Below are 13229 nucleotides of genomic sequence, written 5' to 3'. Positions count from 1 at the left end.
CCATCTTCACATCTGTAAGTACCAAGAAAGACTGACTCTTTCCATGATAAATCCAAAAAAGTGAGATCTCTGTGACTGTTACTGGGCCTGACCCTGGGTGCCTGGTTTCCGGGATAACAAGTTCAGAGAGTTCCATCACAAAGAAGTGAGGTAGGTCACTTCCTTCATGAACTGAATGAGCTCACAGCCTTGGAAAACACTTTGTCCTAACAGTTTCTTCCTAAGGTCCCATGAGATGGAGGCTGCCCCTACTTCCTGTGACACTTTCACAAGTTAGAATGGTATATCAACAATAGGTACTGGGGGAGAGATCTCCACACAGGGTTGGTTTGGTCCATTTTGTCTACATTAAAATGTGAGAGGCTTATTCAGACACATCTCTTCATCCTGACCAGGTTGTTTGCCATGGAAAATGACTTTTGCTCTCTCAGGTCCTTCATAGCATTCTATATCTTCTTCAGGGATAATTTCTGCATGGATCTTTGAGATTCTCAGCAGGTGGAAGATCCCCTATATTCCTGGATTGTAAGACCAACTCTATCCCTGCACTGCTGTAAAGTTAGATTGAGGGAACAGTGTATGGTTAATGTTAATATCATGTTCTATTTGCGTTAGGAATCATTCTGCTGGATGAATAACGGTATTGGGAACCTGAGATATTTACAAGAATATATAGGTGAAATATAAGTATGGATACAGAAATCTAGGGAAGACTTGAAGCCAAGTAGGACTTTGGGCCCTTGAGTAGCATACTTTGCTTTGAATTATATTCTGCACAGATGTCTCAGATAAATTGATATACAAAGAAATAGGATCGTATACACTAGATGATTGAATAAGATACAGAATATCCAATAAAAAAGGGATAGTCTGTAGGATTAGCAAGATAGTCAGTAGGTTTAGAAAGAAGAATGAGTATAGGATTTGTACCAAAAGTACTTTACAAATAAGGTTTCGGGTAGAGAGTGAATGTAAATGTCAGCACATGTAAAGAGTCAGTCACAATGACGAATTGGGGAAAATATGTAGGAAAGCAGATATAAATAGAGACATTAGGAAGTCAGTAAAAGTATGAAGTCTGTAATTTGTTTAGACATTTTCAACGGTTTGAGTCTGAATATATAACCTTAGGCAGAAACTAATATGTTGTCACAAATTGGATTGACTTTTGAGAGCATTAGGTAACCAGGACATGGATGTTTTTATTAATCCATGCTCACTTTTTATTTAGGCTTTGGTAAAATCATAAGTGTGACCTTTGCATTTTGTGTCCAGAATATTATTGTGATAAAATGTATATGTAGATCAGGTGACTTGAGTATTTCTTCCACCATTTCTGTAGCAATATTTTGTAGATGTATAAATTACTATTGAGGGTACAAATAGGTGTACCCTGTGTCTATGAATATGCAGATAATGCATGAATAAACCATACTGTGTGTAAATAATATAACTTGCTCTACTTTAAATAATGGATTGAATTGATATCTGAAAATATAAAAGAAATCTCATATTGATATACAATCATTCACTGCAACCAGTTATACATCTAATGGTAATATTATGGTTGTGGTTTATCCTGAAAGGTGTGTGAGTTTTGTTTCAAAAGTGATTATGGAAATAAAAAATAATGTGTTTGGAAAGAAGTCTCATGAAAAGAATAGTCAAGAAACCTGTAAGAATACATGTGTTCTCAAGAAGGAAGTGATTGAACATTATATATCATACTATATATAATGTGTATAAACTGCAGAAATAGTAATGTACCAATGTTGAATAAAAATGAACATCAAAATACACATCATGTCCCATAGGAATCTAATTGCATTGATGTTAATCTGGGTCAGTTACTGTAGAAATATTAGGATTTTTATGCACCATTCACTGAAGTTACTTTTCAGTACTAGGAAAAAAGTATGTATTTAAGTTGGATGAATATTTCTGAGAATAATCTTGTGAAAATTTGATTATAAATCCACATAAATCACAAAACATTATAAACACAAAAGTCACATGGACATTAAAATGTAGCAATATATATGCCAATTTAAATCCATCTTGAAATATATATCATCCACTGATCCAAAACTATTTATTTAATGAACTTGAATTTATGTATAATGTTGTTCAGCTAGGAAGCTCCCCCATAGATTGAATTTTCTGTTCCAAATCAGTGTTTAGGAGGAGTGATCTCCTAAGTGTGTATGCAAATATGTGCTACACAAAAATCTTCCCACTCTCATCCAGAACAATGCCTTGATATTACCTTCGCCCAAGTAAGACACAGTTGGAGGACATGAGTTAGAAAATCTGTGAATACATATCTGGAATGTAAAATGGTCAGGAGTTCACAACCTTGCAGGTTGTAGAGGAGTTTCCAAAAGTAAAGGACAGGCTTGATAGACCCAACCTGATCTTTTATTAGAATTGGGAGCCATCTTGCCAGAAAGCCATGAAAAGATAATTTGGGCTTTACTATAAATTACTGCAAATTCTGAACCTGCTTGGAATGCCTGTCCGTGCCTTGAACTCATCCATGCCTGGCTCTCTGACCAGATAACAGTGCTCTCTGAAACATTAGTGACACCTAATAAATATTGGCCTTCCCAGGCCAGACAACGACCCTCTCTGAGTCTCTAATGGTCCTCATAATTTCTGATGTTGGGGCCAGCAAAAAAAATGTAAACTACCATCAGTGTGATGCTTTCAAAGTTCTGTTATCTGTAACCCCCTTTTTGTGTAACTTTCTGGGCTATATAGCTGGGCTGTAGGAAAGGTGGTGTTGCTGTCTTGTTCCCGACATTTTTGGAGGGAGAGGCAGCCTGGCCAGTTTTAATAATAAGCCTGCCTTAATTTGATTTTAATTGGAGTCACTGGTCTTTTCTTGCATCCTATTCCAACATTTTGGAGTTCCCCAGTGAGATGACCCTGCCCGACCAGATCACAAGACCAGACTGCTGAAAATTCTGAAGCTGGCCTTCCCTCCAGGGCTACGGGCTGGGGAGCCACTCTAGGGGGTGCACAACTTGAGATGTTCCAAGGCCTTGGAGTGAGCCGTCGGTCTGGGGAGCACTGCAGTGAACCACCGCACTGAAACTATTAGCAAGTACCTGGTGGAGGAGGCCTCCATAGGTAAGTGGCACCTTGATAACATCTTATATCTGGTTAAGGGAGATCTCTTCTAATGACAGAGAGGTGGCCTGGGGAGGCTCACATTCACTCCTGTCCAGGATAGTAATGAGAATCGTTCTGTCCTCTGTTCCGTTCTGTAGGGAATTCCTCTGGAAGGTTAGAGAGGTGCCAAGGGACACGCATGCGCTCCTACCCCAGAGCTTTAGCAAGACGTTGAATTGCTCATCTGTTTTTCTGTTTTGGCACCGGGATTCTGTTTTGTTTTTGTGTGTGTGTGTGTGTGTGTGTGTGTGTTTTGTTCTGTGTTCTATATGTTTTTTGTTTGTTTGTTTTTGTGCGTTTGGTTTTGTGATTTCTGTGATAAAATCTTAAGGATATTGAACGTGAAAATGGGTAACAAAGCAAGTAAGCCTGACACCCCTTTGGACTGTGTTTTAAGGAACTGTGATGAACTTTACCACCATTTGTTAAGCAGAATGAGAGAAGGCCCTAGCTTGCTGCCTGGAGCACACCCAGTGCAGATGGTAATGCCTGCTGGGGAATGAAGAACTGAGTATCTCCCAGCATCTGCCGAAGCCCTGTTGCTTCAGGGAATTCCCTCCTTCGTTCCCTGCACTGCAAGGATAATGCCACCTCTGTCTTCTTAAAAAAAGAGAAAAACAAAAAGGGGACACTAAATGCAGTAAAGTCGCCATTGAGACACTTTATTTTATATTTCAGGTTGCTCCTCTGTGAAAACATTTGGTCCCCTTGTGGGGACATCTGTGGTGCCACTGGAGAAGGAGATTTTTCTCTTATTTGCTCTGTTTTAAAGGGTTCTGTCTGTCAGCCATTGTCTGGAGTTCATTTCTGTCTGTCTTGTGCCTTTTTCCTAGCCCTTTAAGACATGTTCAATAATGTGTTAATATTATAAATTGTTTCTTGGAAATGATCTTAGCTGAATGTGTGTCTAAATGATGATGTTTCATTGTACCAATCTGGTATCTGAATGGGTTTTTGAAGCATTCCACAATCTTGCAGTTAAAAGTCGGGTTTAGGTATTTGTTTAGTTCATGGTTTCAGATAATTCATGCCAGAGAACTTAAATACTTAAAATGGAAAACTAAAGAACTCTACTTCCAAGTTGGCAAGTAACTTCCCAATCATTCAGTCTTTTTTTCACCAATTTTAAATTAGGTAGCCTGGGAAAATGTCACTGTGTGTACCAGTGCATTAATTTGGACAAGGATACTAAATCATAGTATGATATCTGTTGACAAAACAACTTGTAAAGATATAAAATTTTGTGAATTGTATCTTAAACTTGTATCATAATTTTCAACATCCTAACATGAAAATTATGGTTAAAATACCTTAGGCCTAAGGTTTCTGCTCAGAATAGCCTTTTTTTCCTTCTTCTTCCAGACCTCAGCCAGGACTTATTTTGAAATGCAAATGAAAGAAGCCTGTAAGCTTAGTAGGAGACTTATTTGAGGCCTAAGGGAAAAAAAAGGTAAATTGTATGGTATTTACTAATTACTGGCCAGTCATTTTTCTAGGACTCATAATTTTTTCCTTAGGTTCTTTATTTATTTTTTGAGCTCATGATTTTGCTCCTACAGACCTAGGAGGATATTAGATCAGTAATATCTTTGACCAACTGTGGAATTTTTAAATCATTGCAATGGAGATTTCACCTGTGAAAAGCTACAAGGCCTTCACTTTTATTATGTGTGCACAATTTGTTATGTGTTGTAAGTCTATATATATATATATATATATATATATATATATATATATATATATCTCCATATATCATATATATGATACACAAATTAACATATATAAGGAGCACTCATATTAAAAAGAACTCATAAAAACAATTTTAAAAAGTGGATCCAAAGATCTTTAATTCACGTGATTTAAATGTTTCAATTTAAATTGGGTAAACAGATAAATATAAATGTCTTTAAATTTAAGCTTACAAGTTTTTCTAGGTGTTCAAAAATCTAATAAATTATTAATGTCTACAAAAGGTCTAATATGCCTTTGTTCCAGGACTTTTCTTTCAATCAAAAAAAATGGTTTACAGTGTTCAAAAAATTTGTCTAATATTTTGATAAATAAGTAAATTTGATATGGGATTACTCATTCATGAGTACTTTTGTTTGATATCTGATTGATATACTAAGGTCTGTATAAGTTTGTACTAAAGTCTGTATAAGATTGTAAAAATCAGTCATGTGTAAAAGAGACAAAAATTTCTTAAACATAAGTTTACCCATAACATTAAGTTTATTAAGATTTAAATTTTCTAGAGCAAGCAACCCTAAAAATTAAACAAATGTTTAAATAAGTACTGTTATTTTAGAGCACTGTACTGCCATTTCTTTAAAAGCTAAACTTGGTTAATGTAGAAACTTCAATGCAATTGTGATGCTATTAATGTGCTCATATTTTCCAGTTATACAACTCTATAAGGTAGAAACTTTAAAAAAGCATTATATCAAGCAGGTGTTCTGAAGTTGTATGGTAAATAAAATATATATTGGGGATTTATTTACCTGTTATCAATAATATATGTAAAGTTTTATGTTACTTTTTACATTGTGGAACAATTTAAATGTATTTTAAGTTAATGAGACCCTAATCTATGTAAAGGTTAAAATCTTTCAGCCGTACTTTAATTCATGTTTTAAATGTGATATCATATGGTGTGAGCTAATGTTCATGTGACCTCAAACAATTTATGTAAACTTTGTAAAATGATATTTAAAAAGAAGATCAGCTTGAGAACTAAAGCATTTAAGATTTATAAGGAGCCCTGCTTACCTGAGATAAGACTCTGTGTCCCATCTTACTACATGTGAGAATGACTACGAAAGCAGTAGGTCAGATTTTATTTCATTTAAAGTTATGTTCAATTTTTTTTTTTCTGTCAAGATTACTAGGATCTCAAAAAGGTGATATAATATATAACTCACCAAAAAATTCAGGGTATCTATTACATGAACTAAGTATTTTTACTCTTGTTAAAAAATTTTATTTTTTAATTTCTTTATAAGTGATCTAAAGATTCCCTGTTGGTGTTTTACAGAAGTGTTGCTTTAAGAACACAACATGGGTTAATTTAAGAAAATAAGTCATCAACTACAAGAGAGACAGAATAATAAGATCCCAATTAATAAAATATAAATAATTATAAACTTATAGACATTAAAGTGCAGTACTCTTAATATATGGCTGTTAAAATTTATTTGCTGGTTGTTTCAGATTAGGATTCAAAATTAAATTTAAATGAAAAGGGCCAAAAAAAACACACAATATTTGACTCTTGCCCTTTGAGTCTGTCTGAATCCAGGGAACAGGGGACTTCTCTATGAGCTTTGCAACTCTGGGCCACATAACCTCCCGATCAGGGAGATTAATGAGACCACTGGAGAACAGAAAGCCAATTAGTGCATTTGCTACAAAGAGGAGAGTCATCAGGAAAGGGAGACATCCCTGATGCTTCTGAGGGAAGCCACATGGTCAAGCAAGACCTGAACCCACCTAGCTCAAATTGCACTAGCAGAACTGAGAAGCTGCTCTCAAGTTTCCCAAGGAATGACTCCCATAAAAGCTCAGCTGACTGCTAACAATAGATAGAAACAAAAGTCATTTGACTGCTTCATCTTAAACACTTAGCAAAGACAGTTAAAACCAAAATACAGCCATTCCTGGGCATTTTAAATAATAATAATAATAATAATAATAATAATAATAATAATAATAATATTTTAAGGTATACACTTTATGTTAGCCTCCCAAAATAAGTAAAACTGTTGGCTACAAAGACTATCAAGAGGAGCTGCCAGAGGCAGAAGTTTTTAGTTTAAGGCCTACAGATATTCCTAACCTACAGGTAGGCTTGGTGTTTGCTAGTACGATTATCCAGCCCTGAGTAACAGAATTAAATGTTTCTCTATTAGACACAGAGGTCATACTAGTGAAAGGATTTTGCAAAATCAGATGACATTAAATTATTAAACTGTATATTATGGGGAGGGACAACTGTAACACTAAAAGTTAAATATTAAGTTGACAGTCCTGATAATTGGGGATATTAAAGACTGGTGAGGGTACTTCATACAGTGACATGATCCAGCTACTGCAACATTTATTCAATACTCATGTTTTTTGTTTCTCTCATAGAAGAACCCATCCCCAGATGACTTTACAACCTGTTCTTCCTCAACAAGACTTCAAAAAGAACTGACTTCTAAAAGGCAACTCATATTCCTCAACTGACTTCAAAAAGGCAACTCATGTCTCTCACGCCATGCACACTCATGTCACCCTCTCTCAGCTGAGAAGAAGGCAAAATGAGAGACGACTCTCCACTTACACCAATGGAGCCCAAAATAAATAGACTATCAATATAAGTAATTAATTAAGTCAGGTAATATCAGGGAGACTGGTTTTCGGTGAGTTCTAAAAATTTGGAGACTGTTAACTGAGGGATTAAAATTTCCTCAGTGCTTTTCCACTAACCTATCAAGGATTACAAAGGGACACATAAGAAAAGGGGGGAATGATAGACCCAACCTTATCTTTTATTAAAATTGGGAGCCATCTTGCAACAAAGCCATGAAAAAATCATTTTGGCTTTACTGTAAATTACTACAAATTCTGAACCTGCTTGGAATGACTGCCCGTGCCTTAAACTCACCCATGCATGGCTCTCTGACCAGATAGCAGCCCTCTCTGAAACTTTGTCACACCTCATAAATATTGGCCTTCTGTGGCCAGACAATGACCCTCTCTGAGGCTCTAATGGTCCTCATAAATTTTGATGTTGGGGCTAGCAAAAAAAAAAAAAATGTAAACTCCCATTAGTGTGATGCTTGTCAGAGTTCTGTTATCTGTTACCCCATTTTTGTGTAACTTTCTGGGCTGCAAACCTGGGCTGTAGTAAAGGTGGGGTTGCTCTCTTGCTCTCGCAATCTTTGGAGGGAGAGGCAGCCCAGCCAGTGGAAATAATAAGCTTACTTTAATTTGATTTTAACTGGAGTCAGTGTTCTTTTCTTACATCCTGGTCTAAGAGGTAAACACTCCACAAACATAGAGCTCTGCCGGCCTAAAGACTTCTTGAGAAACTGCCTCTGAGGTTGGGTACTTTAAATATATTTTGTTGTCAGAAGGTTTAGCTTCTTTTTTATTGAGACCATCAAAGCTGGGTCTGCATCTATGTGAATGGAGAGCATGGTTTCTTATTTTCCAATGAACATGAGGCAGCAGTGCTGAATTCTCTCTTGGTAGGTAAACTGTGGCCACTGGGGGCTAAGTGTCTCCCCGTGTGGACTGTGAAGCCATTTGATCATCCTCCATTTTTGTGGTGTTTCTTGGTGCTGCACTGGGAGTTTGGTATTTGCTTCACGAAATACAAGGAGTCCAACTGGGACACACTGCTGGAGGGAGTTCTTTCACGTGTGGTGGGTCAGGAACTGCAGGAGAATGCACCAGCCAGGCTTCTATTTCACACAGCTTTTTCCTTGACCATACCAACCTGATTCTGAACATTGCCTTGAAACCTCTCCATATAATAAGATGCCTTTACATGTAAGGTTCTGCTGGATGCACCATGGCAGCCAAAAGGCATTTGGAAGTCAATTGGAAATCCACACGGCCCCACCTCAGATATTTTATCACACACCTGCACACCACTGCTCTGGGCCCACTACTCAGCATTCTCAACTTACTGGCATCTCTGTTCTTCACCATTATCATGAAATCCAGTCAATCAAGGCACTGTCTGGTACACTGATGATCAGCAACAGGAGATCCAAAGGTTCTCCAGTGCCACCTGGTCATGGGAGTTTCAAAAATTTCAGGGTATTTATCTAGCCACTTTTCAAGGATGAAGTTGGAGAAACTGTGGGTTTCAATTCATTCAGGAACCATTTAATGTTGAGGAACCTCATTTCAATGAATGCTCTGGAGAACTCTCAAAGGCAAGGCTTCCCAAAGAGTAGCCAAATAGTCACATGAAGCCCAGCCCATTGAGGTCTACAATGTGAGGTCCATGTGTGTTTTGACTCTCAACTATGCCTGTCAAGTCTTTCAGAATAAAATCATGTGATATCCTGGCTGAGATTCCAAGTGATCAGTCGAAAGCCACCCTTGGCCTAGATTTCAGTTTCCAATGGCGACTCTCATGCGTGGCCTTCTAAAATCGCAACACAATTCATGACAATACTTCTCTGATGTCAGTTCCAGAACTCAGTCTCTAAGGTGAATCATACCAAAGTTCTAGCCCTGGTGGATCCAGTCATTTCTTTCAACCACTACACAAATGAACACAATTAAAACCAAAACACTCCCACATGGTCCTCACCTTCTTCCATATAGACACTCATTATAACCTCTGGCTGGAGGTTTCCATGAGGGGCGCAGCACAAGACAGTATCCAAAACAAGCTCCCTTATCCCTTATTTGCTTAAAGTCAGCTGGGCCTGGACACCATTCCTGTGAACCAGGAGTGATAAAATAAGCCTGGCCTTAATACTGCTCTGCTTCTCCAATTTGAGGCCTACTGACTGTCAGGAATAGATTCTTAATGTGATTTAAAGTAATGAAAAAACCCAAGTTCATATGGGCTAGCCTCTGCAGGGCTTTGAAGAACTCATTTGACCCAAAGGATCCCTAGTCTCATTTGATGGAGATCAGAAACCTATCAGAGTAAGGCAAGATACTTCATACACAATTACTGATATTTTTGCCATTTTGGTTTTGGAAGCACACATGGGATCTTTCTTTAGATCCATCAGGTGCTGAGAATCTAAGCCACTGCCTCACACAGGGCCAAGTGGCTGATTCAGACACATCCCTTTCCAAAGCAATTAAGCAAAGATACACAGGTGATGCCCATTCATTTCCATTTGAAAACAGTTTTCTTCAGGCTTCACAAATTGGTGGCCTGAGGCAGAGACCTTCCTGACTCTCAGAGCAACAGAAAAATAGGTAAGCAAAAGGCCCAAAGCAGGGTTTCTCTACTGAGACTTTCTTTGTCACACTGATATCTGAGTTTTCTGAGATGCTTGCTATTCCCTTCAGCTATCCAGTATATGGCAATGTCACAGAGCTTGGAGGTGGTACATATCTTGGACACAAAACCATGAGCCTACTCTGGAGAGTGGCCAGAATTCAGGAAGAAAACAGGAACTTCGGAAGATAGTAGGTGTTGCCCATCCCTAAAGCAACCTGCAGTCCACTCATAAATTGGGCAGGATGAATGTTGGCAAGCTTTCTACTAGACAGGACACATCCATTGATGCATTATCTTTTATAATGTCTACAACCACGGACACAGTGGGATACACAGGCATACAAACAATCACCTTGTCAAATGACTTACTATAAACAGTCCACTCTAAAGCAAACAAACCGCCTTTCTTACCTATTCTCAGAACATGAGACATAACCACAAAATCACAATCACACCCACAACGACACCTCCTTTATTCAAGTAGGTCTGTGACTAATTGGAATGTACTCTGAATTATGGGCCATACTATGTTTCCTTGAAATGGCCTGTCCTTCTCAGATCTGGTCACCTTGGCCAACACTGTGAAGTTTTCAGGAGCCAGTGGTGAGCCACTACCTGCTTTCTCAGGAAATTCCCCTTTTTAGAGCTCTCTTGTCATTTGGCAATCCTCACATCTGTAGGTACCAAGGAAGACTTACTCTGTCCTTGGTTATTCCAAACAAATGAGCCCACTGGGTAAGAAACTGGGACTGACTCTGGGTGCCTGGCTTCCTGGATCCCAAGTTCAGAGACATCCGTCATCAAGGAAGAGAGGTAGGTCACCTCATTCAGGAACTGAATGAGGTTACTGCCGTGGCAACCACTTTGTCCTAACAATTGCTTTCAAGGGTCCCATGAGATGGTGGCTGCCCCTACCTCCTGTGACACTTTCACAAGTTAGAATGGTATATCAACCATTGGCACCTGGGAACAGCTCTCCACACAGGCCTGGTTTGGTCCATCTTCTCTACATTAAGAAGAGAGAAGCTGTTTCAGACACAACCCTTCATCCTGACCAGGTTGTTTGCCATGGAGGATGACTTTTGCTCTCTTAGGTCCTCCATAGCTGCTTACAACTTCTCCAGGAATCATTTCTGCATGGACCTTTGAGTTTCTCAGCATGTGGAAGATCCCCTATATTCCTGTATTGTAAGAACAACTCTATCCCTGCTCTTCTGTAAAGTTAAATTGACTGAACAGTGTATGGTTAGGTTAACTAACAGGTTCGATTTGGATTAGGAATCTTTTTGCGGGATGAATAATGGTATTGGGAAACTGCGATATTTACAAGAATATATAGGTGAATTATAAGTATGAAAACAGAAATCTAGCTAAGATTTGAAGCCCAAAAGGGCATTGGGCCCTTGATTGGGATACGTAGCTTTGAATTATGTTCTGCACTGATGTGTCAGGTAAATCGATATACAATGGCTTAGGTCAGTGTACCATGGATGATTAAATGTAGAAGAGAACTTCCAGTCAAAAGGGATAGTCGGTAGGATTTGGAAGATTCTCGGTAGGTTTAGAAAGAAGAGTGAGTATAGGATTTGGACCAAATGTTGTTTAGCAATAGGGTTTCTGGTAGACAGTGAATGTTAATGTCAGCACAAATGAAGAGACAGTCACAATGATGAACTGGGGAAAATAGTTAGGAAAGCTGATATCAATAGAGTCATTACAAAATCAGGCAAAGTATAAAGTGAGTGATACGATTAGATATTTTCAACAGGGTTGAGTTTGAATATATAATCTTAGAAAGAAACAAATGTGTAGTGACCAATAGGATTGACATTTGACAGCATTAGGCAACCTGGACATGGATGTTTAGTAATCCATGCTCACTTTTCATTTAGTCTTTGCTACAATCTTAAGTGTGACCTTTGCTTTTTTTGTCCAGAATATTACTGTGATAAAACGTATATGTAGATCAGGTGACATGACTATTTTTCCACCATTTCTGGCAGCAACATATTCAAGACGTATAAATTAGTAATGGGGGTAAAAAGAGGTGTACCCTTTGTCTGTGCATATAGAGATAATGCATGAATAGACCATACTGTGAATAAATAATATATCTGGTTCCGACTTTAAATAATGGATTGAAATTATATGTGAAAAAATACAAGAAATCTTATATTGACATACAAACATTCATTCCAACCAGTTATATATCTAATGGCCACATTAAGGTTATGGTTTATCATGAAGGGTGTGTGAGTTTTGCTTCAAAAGTGATTATGGAAATCTAAAATAATGTGTTTGGAAAGAAGTCTCATGAAAAGACCAGTCAAGAAACCTGGAGGAATACATGTTTTATGAAGCAGGAAGTGATTGTGAAACAAATGCGTATAAATTTGTGAACTTGTGGATGAAATATATATATCCTATGATTTGTAAAAATTGAAGAAATAGTAATGTACCAGTGTTGAATGAAAATAAACGTCAGAATACACATCATGTCCCATACGAATCTACTTGATTGATGTTAATCTGGGTTAGTTACTGTACAAATATTAGGATTTGTAAGCACCATTTACTGAAGTTAGTTTTCAGAACTATGAAACAAATGTGTATTTCAGGAGGATGAATATTTCTGAGAATAATTTTGTGAAAAGTTTATTATAAATCCACATTTTTGAACATGAATGAATTTAGGGAGTGTATTTAAGATACATACATTTCATATTTTAAAAATCAGGACAGTATATATATATATATATATATATATATATATATATATATATATATATATATTCATAATTATATATATGTGTATATATATATATATATATATATATATATATATATATATATATACACACACACACACACACACAAAACACACACACAGACATTAAAATGTAGGAATATATACGCCAATCGAAGTTCATCATAAAATATATAGCATCCACAGATGCAAAAATATTTATTTTACTGAACAAGGATTTATGTATAATGTTGTTCTACTAGGAAGCTCACCCATAGTTTGAATTTTCAGTTCCAACAGAGTTTAGAGGAGTGATCTCTTCTCACAACTTGTATCTGCCAAGTC

The sequence above is a fragment of the Callospermophilus lateralis genome, unplaced genomic scaffold (genome assembly GCF_048772815.1).
Source record: "Callospermophilus lateralis isolate mCalLat2 unplaced genomic scaffold, mCalLat2.hap1 Scaffold_189, whole genome shotgun sequence".
NCBI classification, from domain to species: domain Eukaryota; kingdom Metazoa; phylum Chordata; class Mammalia; order Rodentia; family Sciuridae; genus Callospermophilus; species Callospermophilus lateralis.
This window is presented reverse-complemented; position numbering follows the sequence as displayed.